Source organism: Triticum aestivum, chromosome 7B, assembly GCF_018294505.1.
Source record: "Triticum aestivum cultivar Chinese Spring chromosome 7B, IWGSC CS RefSeq v2.1, whole genome shotgun sequence".
NCBI classification, from domain to species: Eukaryota; Viridiplantae; Streptophyta; class Magnoliopsida; order Poales; family Poaceae; genus Triticum; species Triticum aestivum.
Window position 1 is genome coordinate 348,535,714 of NC_057813.1, and position 23,903 is coordinate 348,559,616.

The following is a 23,903-nucleotide window of genomic DNA, read 5'->3' on the forward strand; positions in this document are numbered from 1 at the left end:
TTTTTGCATAAAGCCAATTTTTTCCTACATCAAAGGAATAAATTTTGTTTAACTATCATGGTGGTTGTTTAAACTTTGAGAAGGTTACTCCAACTCAATCCCAATTAAGCAATATCATTAAACCCAACAAATTAATTTAAAGTGATGAGATCCACATGATAATCCAAGAACCAGATACTCAAGATGTCCATAACTGGGGACACGGCTAACCATGATTAGTTTGTACACTCTGTAGAGGTTTGCACACTTTTCCCCACAAGACTCGATCTCCTCCGTTGGATTTCTCAAACTACATAGTGTTTGAGAAACGGATGACCGAGAGTCTTTCAGAAACATGAACTCTTTACTCTGGGTGGACAGTTACACCTACTTTCCCCTACATCTGCTAGTCCACCACTGAAAGAGGTCATGCAAACTACTCAACTATGCTAGAGCCCATAATAGCTTGTGGCTGCACACGAAATTTTCCAGCATGAATAATCTTATGATCCCTTTGAGCATGGGTGGCATTCCATAGGATGATCACACGGGTACTCGGGGATATTCTTGGACAACACTGGATTCTCCAGGTGCCCTGACAACCACTGGATACTCCAGGGTGCCTCAACCAATCCACCCAGATGTGTATTTAAGTAGCCACCTTAACTTAACCATTAATTAACAATACTCACATCTGTCATGGATACACTCACCCAATCCACGTCTATGAGCATAGCATAGCAATCCTAAGCATAACGTAGAAGTAACACCCAAAGGTTTGATAATAAAAGGGCAATAGGTTATACCTCATCATCTACTTCCCAAACCCGCATGTTACCAGATCCTAACCATGCAGTGTTTGAGGATTGTAACTAATGCATAAAAACTGGGTAATAAAGGGATATGATCAAAGTGTTACTTGCCTTGCTGATGATCCGCAAAACCTAGAGACTCGTAGTAGCACGCTTTGCACTCTGGGAATTCTATCGCAAACAAACAATAACATACATAAGCACTCAACTAGAAACACGGGTAAATGTAGTGACCAGACCTCAAACAGTCTGATCTCTGTGCATCAGTGTCATCCCTGGATCGGTAATGCTAACACACATAGTACTTGAAGGATTTATAACAGAGTAGCAATCACACACTTATTACATCGAATGTCTCAAAAGAGAACTTATTACAACATATATGGCTTAAGGCCATCTAATAACGATAACAGCGGAAGGCTTGGAAGATATAGCGAGTCCATCAACTCCAACGGGATCACTGAGTATAAGATCACGACCTAAGGCACCTTACTCGTCATCTGAAAAGTCTGCAACATGAACGTTGCAGCCCGAAAACGGGTCAGCACATGGAATATGCTGGAAATGTAACTCATAGAGAGTAATGAACAGAATAATGCTACTACTACATGCATATATGGCTGGTGGAAAGCTCTATTGTTACAGTTTTGCATAAAGCCAATTTTTCCCTGCATCAAAGGAATACATTTTATTTAACCATCATGGTGGTTGTTAAACATCAAGAAGTTTCACCCAACTCAATCCCAATTAAGCATCATCAATAAAACCCAACAATTTAAATTAAAGTAACCTGATGAGATTCACATGATAATCCAAGTACTACATACTCAAAACGTCCTTAACCGGGGACGCGACGAACCATGATTAGTTTGTACACTCTACAGAGGTTTACGCACTTTTCCCCAGAAGACTCGATCTCCTACATTGGATTTCTCGCACTTCATGATGTTTGAGAAATGGATGACCGAGACACAGTCTGTCAGAAGCGTTAGCACCTTACGATGGGTAGACAGTTACACCTACTTTCCCCTACATCTGCTAGTCTACCACTGTAAGAGTTCACACGACTTAATCAACTATGCTAGAGCCCATAGTAGCTTGCGGCTGCACACGGAAGTTTCTAGCATGAATAATCTCATGATCCCTTTTAGCCTGGGTGGAGGTCCATAGGAGAATCACACGGTACCCCGAGATTTCCAAAAATACAGGTAACACCGGGTTCCCCAGGTGCCTCAATCCACCCAGATGTGTATTAAAGTTGCCACCTTAAGTTGAACCATTAATTAACAATACTCACATCTGTCATGGATACACTCACCCAATCCACGTCTACTAGCATAGCATAGCAATATAAGCAAACGTAGAAGTCACTCCCAAAGGTTTGATAATGAACAGGAAATAGGTACTACCTCATCTACTTCCTAGAACTCACATGTTAAACATATCCTAAATCATGCAGTTGTTTGAGGATTGATCTAATGCAATAAAACTAGGTAGTAAAGAGATATGATCAAAGTGTTACTTGCCTTGCTGATGATCCGTGAAACCTAGAGACTCGTAGCAGCAAGGTGTGCACTTCGGGTACTCTATCGCTAACAAACAAACATAAAATAAGTACTCATCTAATGCACGGGTAAAACTCATATAAGAGATCCAACTTAACAACTCTGTTTTGCAAAAAGAATCAAATCAAGCGAAGCAACGAAACTCAAACGGCGAAAGAAACAAGCTTCATTTACTAATCTAGACCTAAGTCAAGTTTTACAGTAGCAAAAACTTGTTTGAGTTGGTTAAACGGAAAGAGGGTTTCGGACGAAACTATAGACGCTAGAATCGCCTAATTCCGATAAACGAGCGAAAAGTTATACTAAAACGAAAATTGGATCAGAAATCACGATCGAAAATAATTGCGGAAAATCCGAGAAAAATAAAAATTGTCGAACAGGCTAACGAACGAACGTTCGCTGTCTGCGGCTAAACGACGAAAACCGTTCGTTAAAACGAACGTACGAACGAATGTCCGCAAAATAAATAAACCGAAAAAAACTAAAGCGATCTATATAAAAAACAACCGCGGTTTTTAAAAAAAACCGGGCGGTTTACTAAAGAAAACCACCGGTGGCGGGCGGCTACCTCCGGCGAGATCCGGTGAGACGGGTGGCAGGCTCCGGCAGGGCGGTGGTGGCGGCGGCTCCGGCGGCGGCTCTTGCGGCGGCGGTCGACGGCGAGGCGACGGCGTCGGCGGGCGGCGGCGCGAGGGGCGGCGGCGTCGTCGGTGGCGGCGACGACGTGCAGATCGAGGCGCGGCTAGGGTTAGGGTTTCGGTGGCGGCGCGGGCTGGGGTGGGCTGGGCGGCTCGGGCGACTTATAAAGGCTGGGCGGGACGGAGTCCGGGTTACCCACGGCGGCCCAAGTCGTTTTTTTAAATAATTCGGAGATGCAGAAAAAGAAAGAAAAGAAATATTAAACGAACTCCAAAAATGAAGAAATAATGTTTCCCCGTCCTCTAAAAATAAGCCGGACAAGATGAACATTTATTTGGGCCTAAAATGCAATTTTGAAAAACGCATATTTTTCCTAATTCAAAAAAATAGCGATAAAACTCCGAAATAAAGTCTTATTTGATATTATTATTGAATCTCCAATATTTCTTTATTTTTGGAAATCATTTTATTCCCTCTCTCAAATTTTGATAAAAGAAATATACGAAGATAAAATAATTAAAATCAAATGATCCTATTTTCAAAATTTGAGAAAACTCAAACATGAAAATAACGAAATCCCCAACTCTCTCCTTTGGTCCTTGAGTTGCGTAGAATTTCTAGGATCAAACCAAAATGCAATAAAATAAGATATGCAATGATGATCTAATGTATAACATTCCAAATTGAAAATTTGGGATGTTACAAACCTACCCCCCTTAAGATGAATCTCGCCCTCGAGATTCGGGTTGGCTAGAAAATAGATAAGGGTTGTCCTTCAGTAGATCTTCCTCTCGCTCCCAGGTGGCTTCATCTTCGGTATGGTGGCTCCACTGAACTTTGCAAAACTTGATAACCTTGCTGCGTGTGACTCGGTTGGCAAACTCGAGAATCTTGACTGGTTTCTCCTCATAGGTCAAATCACTATCCAACTGAATCGCCTCTAGTGGCACTGTATCTCTCAGCGGTATATCAGCCATCTCTATGTGGCACTTCTTTAACTGGGAAACGTGGAACACATCGTGAACTCCTGACAATCCTTCGGGCAATTCCAACTTGTAAGAAACTTCTCCCATACGCTCCAAAATTTTGTATGGTCCCACAAAACGTGGTGCTAACTTTCCCTTAACTCCAAAACGCTTAACTCCTCGAAGTGGATACATGCGAAGATAAACTCTGTCTCCAACTTTGTAAACTGTATCCTTGCATTTAGAATCCGCATAGCTCTTCTGCCTGGACTGGGCTACCTTGAGCCTATCGCGAATCAGCTTCACCTTCTTTTCAGATTCTTTAATCAAATCTGGTCCAAACAACTGATGGTCTCCAACTTCATCCCACAACAATGGTGTCCTGCACCTCTTTCCGTACAACTTCAAACTGGATTGATAAATGTTGTTGTAAGAGAACTTTGCATATGGAAAATCATCATCCCAACTAGATCCATAATCTAGCGCACAAGCTCTCAGCATGTCCTCCAGAATCTGATTGACTCTCTCAATATGTCCATCTGTTTGGGGATGAAAGGCTATATTGAACTCTAGCCTGGTACCGAAAGTTTCGTGCAACTGATTCCAGAACTTTGAGGTAAACTGGGTTCCTCTATCTGATACAATGGTCCTCGGAACTCCATGCAGACATATGATCCTGGTCATGTATATCTTTGCCAACTTAGCACTTGTATAAGTGGTCTTCACTGGGATGAAATGAGCTACCTTCGTCAACCGATCGACTACAACCCATATCGAATCATAGCCTGAACGAGTCCTGGGCAATCCCATGATAAAATCCATGCCTAGCTTATCCCACTTCCATTCGGGTATCGGCAATGGCTGTAGCAATCCTGCCGGCTTCTGGTGCTCTGCCTTCACTCTCTGACATACATCACAAACTACTACATACTCCGCAATATCCTTCTTCATTCCGGCCCACCAGAAAGTGTCCCTCAAATCCAGATACATCTTGGTATTTCCTGGATGAATTGAATACGGTGAATCATGGGCCTCTTGTAGAATCAATTTCCCGATATCTGGGTCATTAGGCACATAAACGCGGTACTCAAACCATAAGGTATCGTGCTCATCCTCACGAAATCCCTTAGCCGTTCCTTTGCTCATCTTCTCCTTTATCTCGGCAATCTCCTTGTCTGTCTTCTGAGCTTCTCTAATCTTATTCATCAAAGTTGACTGAATTTCCAATGCTACTACATAGCCTCTCGGAACTATCTCCAAACATAGCTCGCGAAGATCTTCGGCTAGCTCCTTTGGTAACTCTCTGATCAAGATTGTGTTGACTTGGCTCTTGCGGCTCAACGCATCGGCTAATACGTTAGCATTTCCGGGGAGATAATGCAATATCATATCATAATCTTTTATGAGCTCCAACCATCTCCTTTGCCTGAGATTCAACTCCTTCTATGTGAAGATGCACTTCAAACTCTTGTGATCCATGTACACCTCACAATGGTTTCCGATGAGAAAATGTCTCCATGTCTTCAATGCATGCACTACGGCTGCTAACTCCAAATCATGTGTAGCATAGTTCAACTCATGGGGCTTAAGCTGTCATGAAGCATACGAAACAACTCTTCCCTCCTGCATAAGCACTGCTCCAAGTCCTCGATGAGAAGCGTCACAATATACTTCATAATCCTTGCGCTGATCTGGCAGAATCAACATTGGTGATGTAACCAGACGTTTCTTCAACTCCTAGAAACTGGCCTCACATTCGTCAGTCCATTTGAACTTGGTGTACTTCCTCAACAACTCTATGTTGGGTTTTGCAATCTTCGAGAAATTCTCAATGAACCTCCGGTAGTATCTTGCGAGTCCAGGAAACTCCGGATCTCTCCAACTGACGTGGGTGCTTCCCAATTTGTCACAGTGACAACTTTGGTGGGGTCTACTGCTATTCCTACTCCGGATATTACATGTCCGAGGAATCCAACTTCCTTCAACCAAAACTCACACTGGCTGAATTTGGCATATAACTGATGTTCTCTGAGCTTCCCAAGTACCAAATGCAAATGCTCCTTATGCTCCTCTTCATTCTTTGAGTAGACCAGAATATCATCGATGAACACCATGACAAACTTATCCAAAAACTCCATAAACACCTTGTTCATCATGTTCATGAAATAGGCAGGTGCATTAGACAGACCAAATGACATAACGGTATACTCATATAGCGCGTACCTGGTGGTAAAAGCTGTCTTAGGTATATCCTGCTCTCAAATCTTCAACTGGTGGTATCCTGATCGCAGATCGATCTTGGAAAATACCTTAGCTCCATGCAATTGGTCAAACAAATCATTGATCATTGGCAGTGGGTACTTGTTCTTGATTGTCACTTCATTCAATCCTCGATAATCAACAACCATCCTCAACGATCCGTCCTTCTTCTCCACTAGAAGCACTAGTGATCCCCAAGGTGACGAACTTGGGCGAATATAGCCTTTATCCAGTAACTCCTTAATCTGCTTCTTAATTTCCTCCAAATCCTTTGCGGGCATCCTATACGGTCTCTTAGATATCGGCCATGTGCCTGGCAAAAGCTCAATCAAAAACTCAATGTCTCTATTCGGTGGCATGCTGGGCAACTCTTCTGAAAAAACGTCAGGGAAATCCTTCACCACTGGTACTTCCTCCTGTACAACTCCTGATAAGGAATTGACTTGAGTCCTCTTCGGCACATGCCGGGATACATACTTGATCCTTCTTCCTTCTGGGGTGGTAAGCAAAATCAACTTACTCGCGCAATCAATGTTTCCTCCATACATCGATAGCCAATCCATTCCCAGAATCACATCCAATCCTTGTGACTCCAAAATGATTAAACCCGAGGGGAAAACATGCCTACCTATGGTCAATGGCATCTGAAAACATCCTTGACTTGCCATATACTCTGCTCCTGGTGAGCTTACTAACATAGGTGTTCTAAGGACCTTGGCGGGAAGTTTATACTTATTCTCAAATCCCCTTGATATGTATGAATGCGATGCACCAGTATAAAAAAGAACGATTGTAGTAAATGACTTAACCAAAAACTTACCTATTACTGCATCTGGTTGGGCTTCAACCTCCTCCACATTAACGTGGTTCACCTGTCCCCTGTTGAAAGGGTTAGGCTTCTTCCCAGAGCTTCCATTGCCATTTCCATTCTTATCTTCAGGACATTCATTGGCATAATGTATAGTATTCTGGCACTTGTAGCAAGTGACATGGCTCAGATCCTTCTTGGCTGGGGTTGATGGGTTGGTACGGTTCTGGCCGTTGCTTCCTCCATTCCCATTACCATTCTTGGGGCCGCTATGGTTGTGCGAACTCCCTCCTCCATGGGTATGCTGAAAAGGTCCTCCCGAGTTCAGGGTAAAATGAGGCTTCTGCTGAGCTCCAGAATTGTACTTCCCTTGTCCATACTTCCTCTTGCGGTTGTCAATCTGCTGCTGCTTCCCTTCAATCATGAGAGCTCTATCTACCAACTTCTGGTAGTTGTTGAAGGTTGCCACCATCAACTGTATGCTCAGCTCATCATTCAGTCCTTCCAGAAACTTCTCCTGTTTAGCTGCATCTGTAGCAACATCATCTGGAGCATAACGTGCTAGCTTACTATAATCATCCACATACTGGCCAACAGTACGCCCTCCTTGACGCAAGTTGCGAAACTCACACTTCTTCATGGCTATAGCTCCTACTGAAACATGGGCGGTATGGAAAGCCTGCTGAAACTGGTCCCATGTGACAGTGTCGATGGGGTAAGTGGCTGTGAAATTCTCCCACCATGATGCCGAAGGTCCATCAAGCGGATGTGCGGCAAAACACACTTTCTCTGCATCTGTGCATCATTCAGTTGTCAACTCCCTTCCCATCTTGCGGAACCAATCATCTGCAACTATCGGCTCGGTGCCACTGGAGAACACCGGCGGATTAAGCCTCAAGAAACGGGCTAAGTGATCAACAAGTGGTGGTGGTGGTGGGTTGTTGTTGTTGTTGTTCCCCTGATTATGATTCTGGACTAGTATTTGCATCAATGCATTCTGCTGTTGGATCAACTGAGTGAGCTCCGGTGGGAAAGCAAATCCATTGTCACGTCTTGGAGGCATCTGAGGGTTTAGAAAAGATGAGAATATAGAATAGAAATAGATCTAGAGGGAAAGACACTACCCATATGCACATGAGACAAACACATACATATCACTTCAATCAATCCAAACAAGGGCATACAATGGTCTAACTGTCGTTACAAAAGTTCTCAGACTATACTATATACATGGGGGAATACTACTACTGTTATGGTGGTCATCTAGAAAAATTGATCGGTCAAAGACTCCATGATATCTGCTCTAGCTTCATCAACAAAGTCATCATCGCTATCGTCTGGGTCTGAGTCGGTGTCATCGATGATGATGTAGTTCTCCGGGCAAGTGCAATCATCGTCTTCTCCTCAAGTCGCGGGAAATCCCATGAATACTTTTAGCTTCTTCTTTAGATCATCATTCTTCTCCACAAGTTTCATCATTTCCTCCTCATATCCATCACGTGTAGACTTGAGTTCTTCTTCCAGTTCTATGATCTTGGTCATTGCCTTATTTAGATCTATCATGCCTGTGCACATCTGGTTCTCCTGGAGACGAATGTGCTGGTTTAACTCCTGGATAAAAGCTGCAATTGATCTATCCTTCCTGGTGCTGATCATCCCCCATTTCTCATCTCGGCGCCCACAAATCTGGTAAATAGTATCCTTGAGATCCTTATGGTAAACTTCTCCAATGCGTCCCATGGTGATGTGGGCTACCATGCTCTTTCCTAGACTCCAGGTTGGTGCATCAAAGGAAAACTCTATGGGCTCAGTGACTGGAATGAATGTCCTTCCTGGAACTTGAACTTGAATCATCCAACGCTCCTCTTCTAGTAGAGTGGCGATGTAGGTCCCGGTGAAGCTTGGTACTCTGATGTTCAGATACCTAGTGACTTCCTTCAAGTGGCGTCCAAAGGATGTATCTTCATCTGTTTGTGTGAACTTGTTCCTTGCATCCACCATCCCTCAGAGTAGAAAAGGTGAGGAGTCAAAAATGAGAAGAGAGTGGTGATATAGGGCTTTAGCTTAGTGGCCGTGTACTACAGTCAGCGTGTGCTCTGATACCATCTTGTAACGACCAGACCTCAAACAGTCTGATCTCTGTGCATCAGTGTCATCCCTGGATCGGTAATGCTGACACGCACTGTACTTGAAGGATTTATAACATAGTAGCAATCACACAATTATTACATCGAATGTATCAAAAGAGAACTTATTACAATATATATGGCTTAAGGCCATCTAATAACGATAACAGCGGAAGGCTTGGAAGATATACCGAGTCCATCAACTCCAACGGCATCACTGAGTATAAGATCACGACCTAAGGCACCTTACTCGCCATCTGAAAAGTCTGCAACATGAACATTGCAGCCCAAAAACGCGTCAGCACATGGAATATGATGGCAATGTAACACATAGAGAGTAATGAACAGAATAATGCTACTACTGCATGTATATATTGCTGGTGGAAAGCTCTATGGGTATAGTTTTGCATAAAGCCAATTTTTCCCTACATCAAAGGAATAAATTTTATTTAACCATCATGGTGGTTGTTAAACATTGAGAAGGTTCACCCAACTCAATCCCAATTAAGCATCATCCATAAAACCCAACAATTTAAATTAAACTAACATGATGAGATTCACATGATAATCCAAGTACTAGATACTCAAAACGTCGATAACCGGGGACACAGCTAACCATGATTAGTTTGTACACTCTGCAGAGGTTTGCGCACTTTTCCCAACAAGACTCGATCTCCTCCGCTGGATTTCTCGCACTTCATGATGTTTGAGAAATAGATGACCGAGACACAGTGTTCCAGAAGCGTTAGCACCTTACGATGGGTAGACAGTTACACCTACTTTCCCCTACGTCTACTAGTCTACCACTGTAAGAGTTCACACGACTTAATCAACTATGCTAGAGCCCATAGTAGCTTGCGGCTGCACACGGAAGTTTCTAGCATGAATAATCTCATGATCCCTTTGAGCCTGGGTGGCGGTCCAGAGGAGAATCACATGGTATCTCAGGATTTCCAAAAATACAGGCAACACTGGGTTCCCCAGTTGCCTCAATCCACCCAGATGTGTATTAAAGTTGCCACCTTAAGTTGAACCATTAATTAACAATACTCACATCTGTCATGGATACACTCACCCAATCCACATCTACTAGCATAACATAGCAATATAAGCAAACACAGAAGTAACTCACAAAGGTTTGATAATGAACATGAAATAGGTACTACCTCATCTACTTCCCAGAACCCACATGTTAAATAGATCCAATAAAACTGGGTAGTAAAGAGATATGATCAAAGTGTTACTTGCCTTGCTGACGATCCGTGAAACCTAGAGACTCGTAGCAGCAAGCTGCGCACTCCGGGTACTCTATCGCAAACAAACAAACATACAATAAGTACTTATCTAATGCATGGGTAAAACTCAAATAAGAGATCCAACCAGAAAGTTCAACTTAAGAACTCCGGTTTGCAAAAAGAATCAAATCAAACAAAGCAACGAAACTCAAACGGCGAAAGAAACAAGCTTAGTTTACTAATCTGGACCTAAGTCAAGTTTTATAGTAGCAAAAACTTGTTTGAGTTGGTTAAATGGAAAGAGGGTTCCGATACGAAACTATAGACGCTAGAATCGCCTGATTCCGATAAATGAGCGAAAAGTTATACTAAAATGAAAATCGGATCAGAAATCGCGATCGAAAATAATCGCGGAAAATCCGAGAAAAAGAAAAACTGACGAACAGGCTAACAAACGAACGTTCGCTGTCTGCGGCTAATCGACGTAAACCGTTCGTTAGAACAAACGTACGGACGAACATCCGCAAAATAAATAAACCGAAAAACCTAACCGATCTATTAAAAAAACAACCGCAGTTTAAAAAAAACCAGGCGGTTTTCTAAAGAAAACCGCCGGCGGCGGGGGGCTACCTTTGGCAAGTTTCGACGAGACGGGCGGCGGGCTCCGGTGGGGCGGGTGGCGGCAGCGGGCTCCAGCGGCGGCGGTCGACGGCGAGGCGGCGGCGGCGTCGGCGACGACGCGAGGGGCGGCGGCGTCGGCGACAACGGAAACCGGCGACGACAGAGGCGCACGGATCGAGGCGCGGCTAGGGTTAGGGGTTTGGCAGCGGCGCGGGCTGCACTAGGCTGAGCGGCTCGGGCGGCTTATAAACGCTAGGCGGGACGGAGTCCGGGTTGCCCACGGCGGCCCAAGTCGGGTTTTTTTAAATAATTTGGACGTGCAGAAAAAGAAAGAAAAGAAATACTAAACGGACTCCAAATATCCTGAAATAAACTTTCTCTGTCCTCTAAAAATAAGCCGGACAATATGAACATTTATTTGGGCCTAAAATGAAATTTTGTAAAACGCGTATTTTCCTAATTAAAAAAATTGTGATAAAACTCCGAAATAAAATCTTATTTGATTTTATTATTAAATCTCCAATATTTCTTTGTTTTGGGACAGTCATTTGATTCACTCCTCATATTTTTATCAAAGAAATATACGAGGATAAAATAATTAAAATCAAATGATTCTATTTTCAAAATTTGAGAAAACTCAAATATGAAAATAACGAAATCCCCAACTCTCTCCGTGGGTCCTTGAGTTGCGTAGAATTTCTAGGATCAAACCAAAATGCAATAAAATATGATATGCAGTGATGATCTAATGATAACATTCCAAATTGAAAATTTGGGATGTTATAGTAAAAATCAAATAAGAAGATCTAACCAGAAAGTTCAGCTGAAGAACTCCGGTTTGCAAAAAGAATCAAATCAAACGGAGCAACGAAAACTCAGACTACAAAAGAAACAAGATTCATTTACTAATCTGGACTAAAGTCAAATTTTACAGTACCAAAATCTTGTTCAAGTTGGTTAAACAGAAAGAGGGCTTCAAGACGAAGATCAAGGAGCTTGTTTCATCTTATTTAGATAAACAAGCGAAAAGATAAACTAGATCAAAGATCAGGGCAGAAATCGCGATCGAAAATAATCGCAGAAAAACCCTTGAAAATAAAACTAGATGAACAGGCTAACGAACGAACGTTCGCTGTCTGCGACTAACTGACGAACAGCGTTCGTTAAAACGAACATATGGACGAACGTCCACTAAATAACTAAAGCGAATAAAAACGAACCGATCTAAAAAAATAGATCTAGGTTTCTAAAAAATGATCTATTTTCTGAGAAAAACTGAAACAGCAGCGGCGGCGGTTTCTACCTCCGGCGACTGGCGGCGGCGGCAGGACCGGTGGCAGCGGCGGCGGCGGCGGGATCGGTGGCGGCGACGGCGACTCCGGCGGCGTGGTTGTGGCGGCGGCACGACGGGGTGGCGGCGGCGGCGCGATGGGGAGGCGGCAGCGCTAGGGTTTGATGGGGGCTGGCAACGCTGCGGGCTTTGGGCCTCGCCCTTTAAAGGCCGGCCGGGCGGTGTCCGGGTCGGGCACGGCCCATTAGGTCAGTGCGTTTTTTTTCTTTTAAAAAAAATCTAACACGGAAAAATAAAAAAAAGAAATACTAAAGGAAGTCCAAAAATCTTGAAATAAATTTTCGTGGTCCTCTAATAATTTTACAGACAAAGTGAACATTTATTTGGGCTACTAGTGCAATTTTGAAAAATGCATTTTTTTTCCTAATTCAAATAAAATAGCAATAAAAGTCCAAATAAAATTCTTATTTGATTTTAACATTTTTCCTACAATATTTCTTTTATTTTGGAGAAATCATTTTATTTTAATATTGGAAATATTCAGAGACAAAAATGATTAAAACCAAAATTATCCTCTTTTCAATATTTGAGAAAATTCAAATATGAAAATAAACGAAATCCCCAACTCTCTTGTGGGTCCTTGAGTTGCTTAGAATATCTAGGATTAAAGAAAAATGCAATAAAATATGATATGCAATGATGACCTATGTATAACATTCCAAATTGAAAATTTGGGATGTTACAAACCTACCCCCCTTAAGATGAATCTCGCCCTCGAGATTTGGGTTGGCTAGAAAATAGGTGCGGGTGGTCCTTACGTAGGTCTTCCTCTTGTTCCCAGGTGGCTTCATCCTTAGTATGGTGGCTCCACTAAACTTTGCAGAACTTTATCACCTTGCTGCATGTGACTCGGCTGGCAAACTCGAGAATCTTCACTGGTTTTTCCTCGTAGGTCAAATCACTATCCAGCTGAATCGCTTCCAGTGGCACTGTATCTCTCAAAGGAATACCGGCCATCTCTGCGTGGCACTTCTTCAACTGGGAAATGTGAAACACATCGTGAACTCCTGACAATCCTTCTGGCAGTTCCAGCTTGTAAGTAACCTCTCCCATATGTTCCAAAACTTTGTATGGTCCCACAAAACGTGGTGCTAACTTTCCCTTAACTCCAAAACACCTTAACTCCTCGAAGTGGGGACACCCGAAGGTATACTCTGTCTCCGACTTCGTAAACTATCTCCTTGCATTTAGAATTCGCATAACTCTTCTGCCTGGACTGGGCTACCTTGATTCTGTTGCGAATCAATTTAACTTTCTCTTCAGACTCCTTAATCAAATCTAGTCCAAACAACTGATGGTCTTCAACTTCATCCCATAGCAACGGTGTCCTGCACCTTCTCTCATACAAAGCTTCAAAAGGGGCCATCTTCAAACTCGCTTGATAGCTATTGTTATAAGAGAACTCTGCATACGGCAAATTGTCATCCCAACTAGATCCATAATGTCAGGACCCCGACTCAATGCCACATCGATCTAGCATGTAACACCTCATATGACTTTGCGGCCTCACGCACGGTATTCCCACGGGTGTCGCCTTACCTTTGCCCGGGACAGTTTGCGCCTTTTGGCTCACGTATATGATGATGTCGCTAGCATCCATATGATAAAGTGCCCGGGCTGACATGACTAGTCGTAAACCCAAAGTGGCACAGACTTACAGGGACAGGCATCCATGACCCAGCATCGAACGTGTCGGTCATCAGCAAGTGGGTCTGGGCTGTAGCACTGGGCTAGCAGGACTCCGGTAAACCGGGCTGTAGCGGGCTAACAGGGCTCCGGTACTCAATGCGTGACATTTCCCCAAAGGGACAGACACAGGAACGAAGAAGGACACATGCCGGCCAGCCTAAGTGTTTCGGAGCAGTAGCAAGCTACCATGGCTCGGTGGAAACACTAGGAGACATTTTCCGGTAAGAGAGGCTACCAAAGATAAACAACTAGATGGTCAGATCCCACACATACCAAGCATTTCAATAACATACACACAATATGCTTGATATGTGCAAATACAACATGGCATCACAACATGACTCTATGACTCAAGTAATTTATCAATAGACTCCGAGGAGCGAGATATTACAAACATGGGTCTCATGACCCAACAATCAGAGCATACAGGTCAAAGCACATGCGGAAGCTTAACATGTCTGAGTACAGACATCTAGAAATGAAAAAGGCTGAGAAGCCTGACTATCTATCAGATCCTGCCGAGGGCACAAGATCGTAGCTGAGGTAACAAGCTAAACGTCGAAGTCCACGTGGAACTACTAGTGAGACCGAAGTCTCTCTGCAAAAACATAAAATAGGCAAACGTGAGTACAAATGTACCCAGCAAGACTTACATCAGAACTAACTACATATGCATCATTATCAACAAGGGGATGGTGGGGTTTAACTGCAGCAAGCCAGCTTTGACTCGGTGGCTATCCTAAACTACGACTGCAAGCAACTCTTTTGAGGTGGCGCACACGAGTCCACATATTCACCATATCAATACACCACTATGAATCCGATCCCGTCTCCCTACGAGAACGCCATCCATAGCACTCACGCTTATCTTGCGTATTTTAGAGTATCCACTTTCACTTGTCTATGAACTGATATACGCAACCCAGAAGTCCTTTACCGCGGACACGGCTATTCGAATAGATGATGTTAACCCTGCAGGGGTGTACTTCTTCATACATGTTTCCACCACTTAGCGTCTGCACACGACATGTGCTCGGCAGACTTCAAGCGAAAGCCGACGTGGGTGTGGACCACGACCTACCTAAACACTCAAGTCTCTAGTCCAGGTTTATCGCCTATTCGGGTTCCATCCATGAGGAGATCCGGCCGGAGTTTCGCTCACAGCCCCAAACGATGTGAACAGGGTTCCGTGACACCAAACGGGCGCCCGGTATACCCGGCCACGTGCCTACCGCATCACAGCCCACCCCTACGGTCAGCGCTGTCCACGGCCTCCAGCATACTACAAACACCAGAAACTACTTGCAACTCCTGGACAGAGGACTAGGGTGAATAAGAAGTCGAGCGGGGTCATATTTCAGGGCCCAATGTATGGTAGTAGCTGAATCATGGATCACAAACACAGAACTCAGTTCCTGAGGACGGCTGCAATGAGACAACCCACCATGTACTCCTACATGGCCTCTCACCGCTACCTTTACCAAATCGTGTTCACACACTTAGCTCACACACAGTAGGACATGTTCACACAACTCTGATTCATCCCCGATGAATCAGACCTGACTCAACTCTAAGCAGTAGCAGGCATGACAAACAAACATGAATGAGTAGGCACAACAGGGCTCAAACAACTCCTACTCATGCTAGTGGGTTTCATCTATTTACTGTGGCAATGACAGGTCATGCAAAGGATAAAGGGGTTCAGCTACCGCAGCAAGTAACAAATGAATCGGTGTTGTCCTAATGCAGTAAAAGAGAGCAGGAGCGAGAGAGTGGGATTTTATCGGAATGAACAAGGGGGTTTTGCTTGCCTAGCACTTCTGAAGATAACATTGAGTCTTCATCAGTGTCAACGATCACATCATCGGTATCACGTCTATCAAGAGGGGACAAATACCGGCAACACAGAAGGGAACACAATCAATGCAATGCACAATATGATGCATGATCATGACATGGCAAAATGAATGTGTTTTGGGCTAATGCAACTAGCAACAGATTAAATGAAGTTGGTTTGAATACAAGATTCAAATTCAAACTCCATATGTGATTATTCAAATGCCATTTAATTGATTTGTGCTAAACAACAGCTATAAGTTGTTCTAACATGCATGAAAGTGGTACAGATGGATTCCTTGAATTTTTCTGATAATTTTTCATATATAAATTATTTCATTTGGAGTTACGGTTGAATTTCTATGATTTTTAGAAGTTTAGGACATTTTCTGAAAATAATAAATCATTTAAGAATTATTTAAATTCCAGAAAACATTTACTGCGTCAGCAGTGCGTCACCGTGATGTCAGCAGGTCAACAGACGCTGTTGCTGGTCAAACCGGACGTGTGGGGGCCACACGTCAGTGACACAGGTTAGACAGGGGGGGTTAGTTTAGTTTAATTAAAGATTAGGGGCACTAGGGCCCACATGTCAGTGTCAGGGGGTTAGATTAGGTGGTGATTAGCTTAAACTAATCACCTGATGACGGGGGCCCACCTGTCATAGACCCAGGGGAGGTCAAACCCCTGGTCAAACGACTCAATCCCGTCGGCGTTGAGTCGCCGGCGAGGCCGAGGCGGCGGAGGCCTTCGGGTTTCTTGCTCCGGCGACCAAATGGCCGGCGGAGGGCATCTATGGAATGCCCAGGCTCGCGCACATCTAACAGGGCAAACGGGAGAAGCTAGGGCGGCCGTAATCCTCGCCGGCGTCGAGCTCAGCGGCTGCCGGACCTCGGGCGTTGGCGGGAACGGCGCTACGGTGCACAAGAGGGGAAACGGAAGGGCGATGCGGCCTCCTGGGGTTGCGGTGAGCACGACGGTGGGCTCAGGAGCGAGCTGCGGTGGCTGTGGCCACGGCCACGCCATGGCTGGCGGCGAGAAGCTCTCGGCCGTGGTGGTTAACCTAGCTACGGCACGCGAACGACGAAACAGAGAGGGGGAAATGGACGGAGAGCTCACGTAGACCCTGTAGAGGTGGACGGCGAGCTTGAGGGAGGCCGGACGGGGGCGAATTTGACGGCGGCGATCCGCGGTGGCCGAGGAGGGGAACGGCGAAGCTGGCAGCATCCAGGGCTTCCGGAGGGCCGTGGATCGGTGGGGAGGAAGAGGGGGTCGAGGCGGAGCATTTGAGCGCATCGCCGAGGCTAGGGGGTGGCGGTGGCCGCGAGGGAGCTCGTCGGTGGCGGCGGCTCCGTTCGGGCGAGTGAGGGAGAGAGGAAGCAGAGGAGGAGGGGGAGAGTTCGGGAGAGTGAGGGAGTTCCAGGGGGTGGCGTGGCACGCATGGAGGCGTCTGGGGTGTCAAGGTGGAGCGGCAAGCAGGAGGTGGCCGGGGCGTGCGCCGGCGTGCGTCGGCCACGCGCCTGTGCCTACTGGCGCGAGGAGGAAGGCGACAGGGGGGGGGAAGTGGAGATGGGCTGGGCCGTGCTGCTGGGCCAGGTGAGCTACCAGGTGAGCGCCAGGTAGTCCTTCTCTCTCTTTCTATTTCTGTTTTTATTAATCTATTTTGTTCTGTGTTGTTTTAGTTTAGTAAAATACTAAACCATTTTATAAAATCCTGAAAATAGTTATGTGGCTAGAGTTAAAATATACCAAACCACATAAAATGTTCCAGTAATTATTGGACATATATTATTTATATATCAAATATATATCCAATGCAAATAGCTATTTATTTAATTCAAAGGCCCAAAATAATTAACTCTGAGATACCAAAAATATTGTTTTGAGTTTTACCTCTTTGCAATATTTTCAGAGACTAAGAGGAACATTTTCTTGGACTTCTTTGAGGAGATTTTAATGTTGATCATTTTTAGAAGGTTTCTAAGGCTTTGAAAATTCCTCAATTCAAATTTCATTTGAATTAAAACATGATGCTCACATGAGGTCTAGCCTAGTGCATAACAGGACCAAGGATGTGACACATAATCTAGCGCACAAGCTCTCAACATGTCCTCCAGAATCCGATTGACTCTCTCGGTCTGTCCATCTGTCTGTGGATGAAAAGTTGTACTGAACTCTAGCCTGGTACCGAAAGTCTGATGCAACTAATTCAAGAACTTTGAGGTAAACTGGGTTCCTCTATCTGATACAATGGTCCTCAGAACTCCATGCAGACATATGATCTTGGTGACATATATCTTTGCCAGCTTAGCATTCATATAGGTGGTCTTCACTGGACTGAAATGAGCTACCTTCGTCAACCATCGACTACAACCCATATCGAGTCATAGCCTGAATGAGTCCTGGGAAATCCCATGATGAAATCCAAGCCAAGCTTGTCCCACTTCCATTCGGGTATTGGCAATGGCTGTAGCAATCCTACTGGCTTCTGATGCTCTGCCTTCACTCTCTAACATACATCACATACTGCTACATACTCGGCAATATCCTTCTTCATTCCTATCCACCAGAAACTTTCCTTCAAATCCAGATACATCTTAGTGTTTCCTAGGTGAATCGAATACGGCGAATCATGGGCCTCCTACAGAATCAAATTCCTGATCTCGGGGTCGTTAGGCACATATGCGCGATCCTCAAACCATAAAGTATCGTGCTCATCCTCATGAAAACCTTTAGACTTCCCTTTGCTCATCCTTTCCTTTATTTCGGCAATCTCCTTGTCAGCCTTCTGGGCTTCTCTGATCTTAGCCATCAAAGTAGAATGGATTTCCAATGCTGCTACATAACCTCTCGGAACTATTTCCAAACATAGCCCGCGAACATCCTCGGCTAACTCCTTGGGTAATCCTCTGGTCCTAAGCGTATTAACATAACTCTTGCGACTCAACGCATCTGCTACTACATTAGCTTTTTCGGGATTATAGTGCAACTTCATATCATAATCCTTAATGAGCTCCAACCATCTCCTTTGCCCGAGATTCAACTCCTTCTGTGTGAAGATATATTTCAAGCTCTTGTGATGTGTGTACACTTCATAATGGTTTCAAATGAGAAAATGTATCCATGTCTTCAACGCATGCACTACGACGGCTAACTCTAAATTGTGTTGTGCGTAATTTTGCTCATAGGTTTAAGCTGTCGTGAGGCATATGAAACAACTCTTCCTTCCTGCATGAGCACTTCTCCAAGTCCTTGACGAGAAGTGTCACAATACGCTTGATAATCCTTTTGTTGATCTGGAAGAATCAACCCTGGGGCTGTAACCAAACGTTTCTTTAGCTCCTGAAAACTGGCTTCACACTCCTCAGTCCATTTAAACTTGGTGTCCTTCTTCAATAACCCTGTCATGGGCTTTGCAATCCTGGAGATATTCTCAATGAACCTCCGGTAATATCCGGTGAGTCCGAGAAAACTCATGATCTCTCCAACTAATCTGGGTGCCACCCATTTAGTCATAGTAACAACCTTGGTGGGGTCTACTGCTATTCCTTCTCCGGATATAACATGTCTGAGGAATCCAACTTCCTTCAACCAAAACTCACACTCGCTGAACTTGGCATATAATTGATGTTCCCTGAGCTTCTTGAGAACCAAACACAAATGCTCCTTATGCTCCTCTCCATTCTTCGAGTAGACCAATATATCATCAATGAACACTACGACGAACTTATCCAAAAACTCCATAAATTCCTTTGTTCATCGTGTTCATGAAATAGTCAGGCGCATTAGTCAGACCAAATGACATAACGGTATACTCATATAGCCCGTACCTTGTGGTAAAAGCTGTTTTAGGTATATCCTGCTCTTGAATCTTCAGCTGGTGGTATCCTGATCGCAGATCGATCTTGGAAAATACTTTAGCTCCTTGGTCAAACAAACCGTTCATCATCGGCAGTGGGTACTTGTTCTTGATTGTCAGTTCATTCACTTCATGATAATCAACAACCATCCTTAATGATCCATCCTTCTTCTCCACTAGAAGTACTGGGGCTCCCCAAGGTGATGAACTTGGTCGAATGTAACCTTTATCCAGTAACTTCTTAATCTGATTCTTAATTTCCTCCAAATCCTTTGCGGGCATCCGATACGGTCTCTTTGATATTGGCCCGATGCCTGGCAAAAAATCAGTCAAAAACTCGATGTCTCTATCCGGTGGCATGCCTGGCAACTCTTCTGGAAATACATCAGGGAAATCCTTCACCACTGGTACTTCCTTCTGTACAACTCCAGATAAGGAATTCAGTTGAGTTCTCCTCGGCATATGCCGGGATACATACTTGATCTTTCTCCCTTCTGGGGTGGTGAGCATAATCGACTTACTGGCGCAATCGATGTTTCCTCCATACATCAATAGCCAATCCATACCCAAAATCACATCCAACCCTTGTGACTCCAGAATTATCAGACCTGAGGGGAAATATGCCTACCTATGGTCAATGGCATTCTAAAACATCCTTGGCTTGCCGTATGTTCCGCCCCTGGCGAGCTTACTAACATGGGTGTCCTAAGAACTTTGGTGGGCAACTTATACTTATCCACAAGTCCCCTTGATATGTATGAATGCGATGCACCAGTATAAAAAAGAACGATTGCAGTAAATGACTTAACCAAATACTTACCTATAACTGCATCTGGCTTCTCTTCAACCTCCTCCACACTAACATGGTTCACTTGTCCCCTATTGAAAGGGCTGGGCTTCTTCCCAGAGCTTCCATTGCCATCTCCATTCTTTGCTTCATAAAACTCCATGGCGTAATGTCCATTCTTCTCGCACTTGAAACAAGTAATGTGACTAAGATCCTTCTTGGCGGGCGTTGCTAGGTTGGAATGGTTCTGGCCGTTGCTTCCTCCATTCCCATTCCCATTCTTGGGGCCACTATGGTTATGCGAACTTCCTCCATCGGAATTATGGCCTTCATGGTTATGGTGAATGTGTCCTCCCGAGTTCGGGGTAAAATGAGGCCTCTACTGAGCTCCTGAATTGTACTTCCCTTGTCCATAATTCCTCTTGCGGCTGTCTATCTGCTGCTGCTTCCCTTCAATCATGAGAGCTTTGTCTACCAACTCCTGGTAGTTGTTGAAGGTTGCCACCATCCACTGCATGCTCAGCTCATCATTCAGTCCTTCCAGAAACTTCTCCTGCTTAGCAGCATATGTGGCTACGTCATCAGGGGCATAACATGCTAACTTACTAAACTCATCCACATACTGGCCCATTGTGCATCCTCCTTGGCGCAAGTAGCAAAACTCGCGCTTCTTCATGTTCATAGCTCCTGCTGAAACATGGGCAGTGCGAAAAGCCTACTGAAACTGGTCCCATGTAACAGTGTCAATGGGGTAAGTGGCTGTGAAATTTTCCCACCATGATGCTGCGGGTCCATCAAGCTGATGTGCGGCAAAACGCACTCTCTCCGCATCTGTGCATCATGCAGTGCTCAGCTCCCTTCTAATCTTGCGGAGCCAATTATCTGCAGCAATCGGCTTGGTGCTACTAGAGAACACCGGCGGATTCAGCCTTAGAAAACGGGCTAAGTGATCAACAGGTGGTGGTGGTGGTGGGTTGTTGTTGTTGTTGTTCCCTTGGTTCTGATTCTGGACAAGTAGCTGCATCAAGGTTTTCTGCTGCTGGATCAACTGAGTGAGCTCTGATGGGAAAGCAAATCCATTTTCATGTCTCGGAGGCATCTGATCGGTTTAGAAAATATGAGAAAACAGAGTAGAATGAGGTCTAAAGGGAAAACACTACCTATATGCACATGAGACAAACACAAACATATCACTTCAATCAATTCACACAAGGGCTTACAATCGGTCTAACTATCGTTAGAAAAGTGCTCGGACTATACTATATACATGGGGGGGGGGAATACTACTACTGCTATGGTGGTCAACTAGAAGTTTTGATCGGTGGAAGACTCCATGATATCTGATCCAGCTTCATCAACATAGTCATCATCGCTATCGTCGGGGTCATAATCGGTGTCGTAGATGATGATGTAGTCCTCCGAATGAATGTCCTTGGAATGGTCGTCATCTCCTCCTGGCGTGGGGTCTCCCATGAATACTCCTAGCTTCCTTGTCAGGTCGTCATTCTTCTCCACTAGTATCGTTATTTCCTCCTCCTATCCGTTGCATGTAGACTTGAGTTCCGCCTCTAGCTCCATAATCCTGGTCATCGCCTTCTTCAGATCTATCATGCTGGCGCACATCTGGTTCTCCTAGCGACGAATGTGATGGTTTAACTCCTGGATGAAAGCTGCAATGGACCTATCCCTCCTGATGCTGATCATCTCCCATTGCTCATCTCGGCTCCCACGTATCTGGTAGACAGTGTCCTTAAGATCCTTGTGGTAAACTTCTCCAATGCGTCCCATGGCGATGTGGGATGCCATGCTCTTTCCTAGACTCTAGGTTGGTGCATCAAAGGAAAACTCTATGGGCTCAGTGCCTGGCATGAACGTACTTCCTGGAACTTGAACTCGAATCATCCAATGCTCCTCTTCTGGTAAAGTGGCGATATAGGTCCTGGTGAATCTTGGTATTCCAATATTCAGGTACCTAGTAACTTCCTTCAAGTGTCGTCCAAAAGGAGGGTCTTGAGTCCGCCATCCTATAGTGTGGAAAAGGGAGAGGAGTCAGAAATGAGTAGAGAAGAGTGACCTATGGTTTAATTTAGTGGTTGTGTCCTACAGTCAGTGTGTGCTCTGATACCATCTGGTAGCCACCAGACCTCAAACAGTCTAGTCTTTGTGCATCAGTGTCATCCCTGGATCGATAATGCTGACACGCACAGTACTTGAGGATTTATAACAGAGTTTCAATCACACACTTATTACATTGAATGTCTGAAAAGACAACTTATTACAATAATATGGCTTAAGGCCATCTAAATAAGATAACAACGGAAGGCTTGGAAGATAAAGTGAGTCCATCAACTCCAACGGCATAAATGAGTGAACAACAACGGCCTATGACACCTTACTCGTCGTCTAAAAAGTCTGCAACATGATATGTTGCAGCCCGAAATGGGCCAGCACATGGAATATGCTGGCAATGTAACACATAGAGTAATGAACAAAATAAATGCTATCACTACATGCATATATGGCTGGTGGAAAGCTCTATCATTAAAGTTTTTGCATAAAGCCAATTTTCCCCTACATCAAAGGAATAAATTTCATTTAACTATCATGGTGGTTGTTTAAGCATTGAGAAAGGTTCCTCCAACTCAATCCCAATTAAGCAATATCATTAAACCCAACAAATTAATTTAAAGTGATGAGATCCACATGATAATCCAAGAACCAGATACTCAAGATGTCCATAACCGAGGACACTGCTAACCATGATTAGTTTGTACACTCTGCAGAGGTTTGCGCACTTTTCCCCACAAGACTCGATCTCCTCCGTTGGATTTCTCATACTACATGGTGTTTCAGAAACGGATGACCGAGACACAGTCTTTCAGAAACATTAACTCTTTACTCTGGGTGGACAGTTACACCTACTTTTCCCTACATCTGCTAGTCCACCACTGAAAGAGGTCATGCAACCTACTCAACTATGCTAGAGCCCATAATAGCTTGTGGCTGCACACGGAAGTTTCTAGCATGAATAATCTTATGATCCCTTAGAGCCTGGGTGGCATTCCATAGGATGATCACATGGGTACTCCGGGATATCCTAGGACAACATTGGATTCTCCAGGTGCCCTGACAACCACTGGATACTCTAGGGTGCCTCAATCAATCCACCCAGATGTGTATTTAAGTAGGCACCTTAGTTAACCATTAATTAACAATACTCACATCTGTCATGGATACCCTCACCCAATCCACGTCTACGAGCATAGCATAGCAATCCTGAGGATAACATAGAAGTAACACCCAAAGGTTTGATAATAAAAGCGCAATAGGTTCTACCTCATCATCTACTTCCCAAACCACATGTTAACAGAC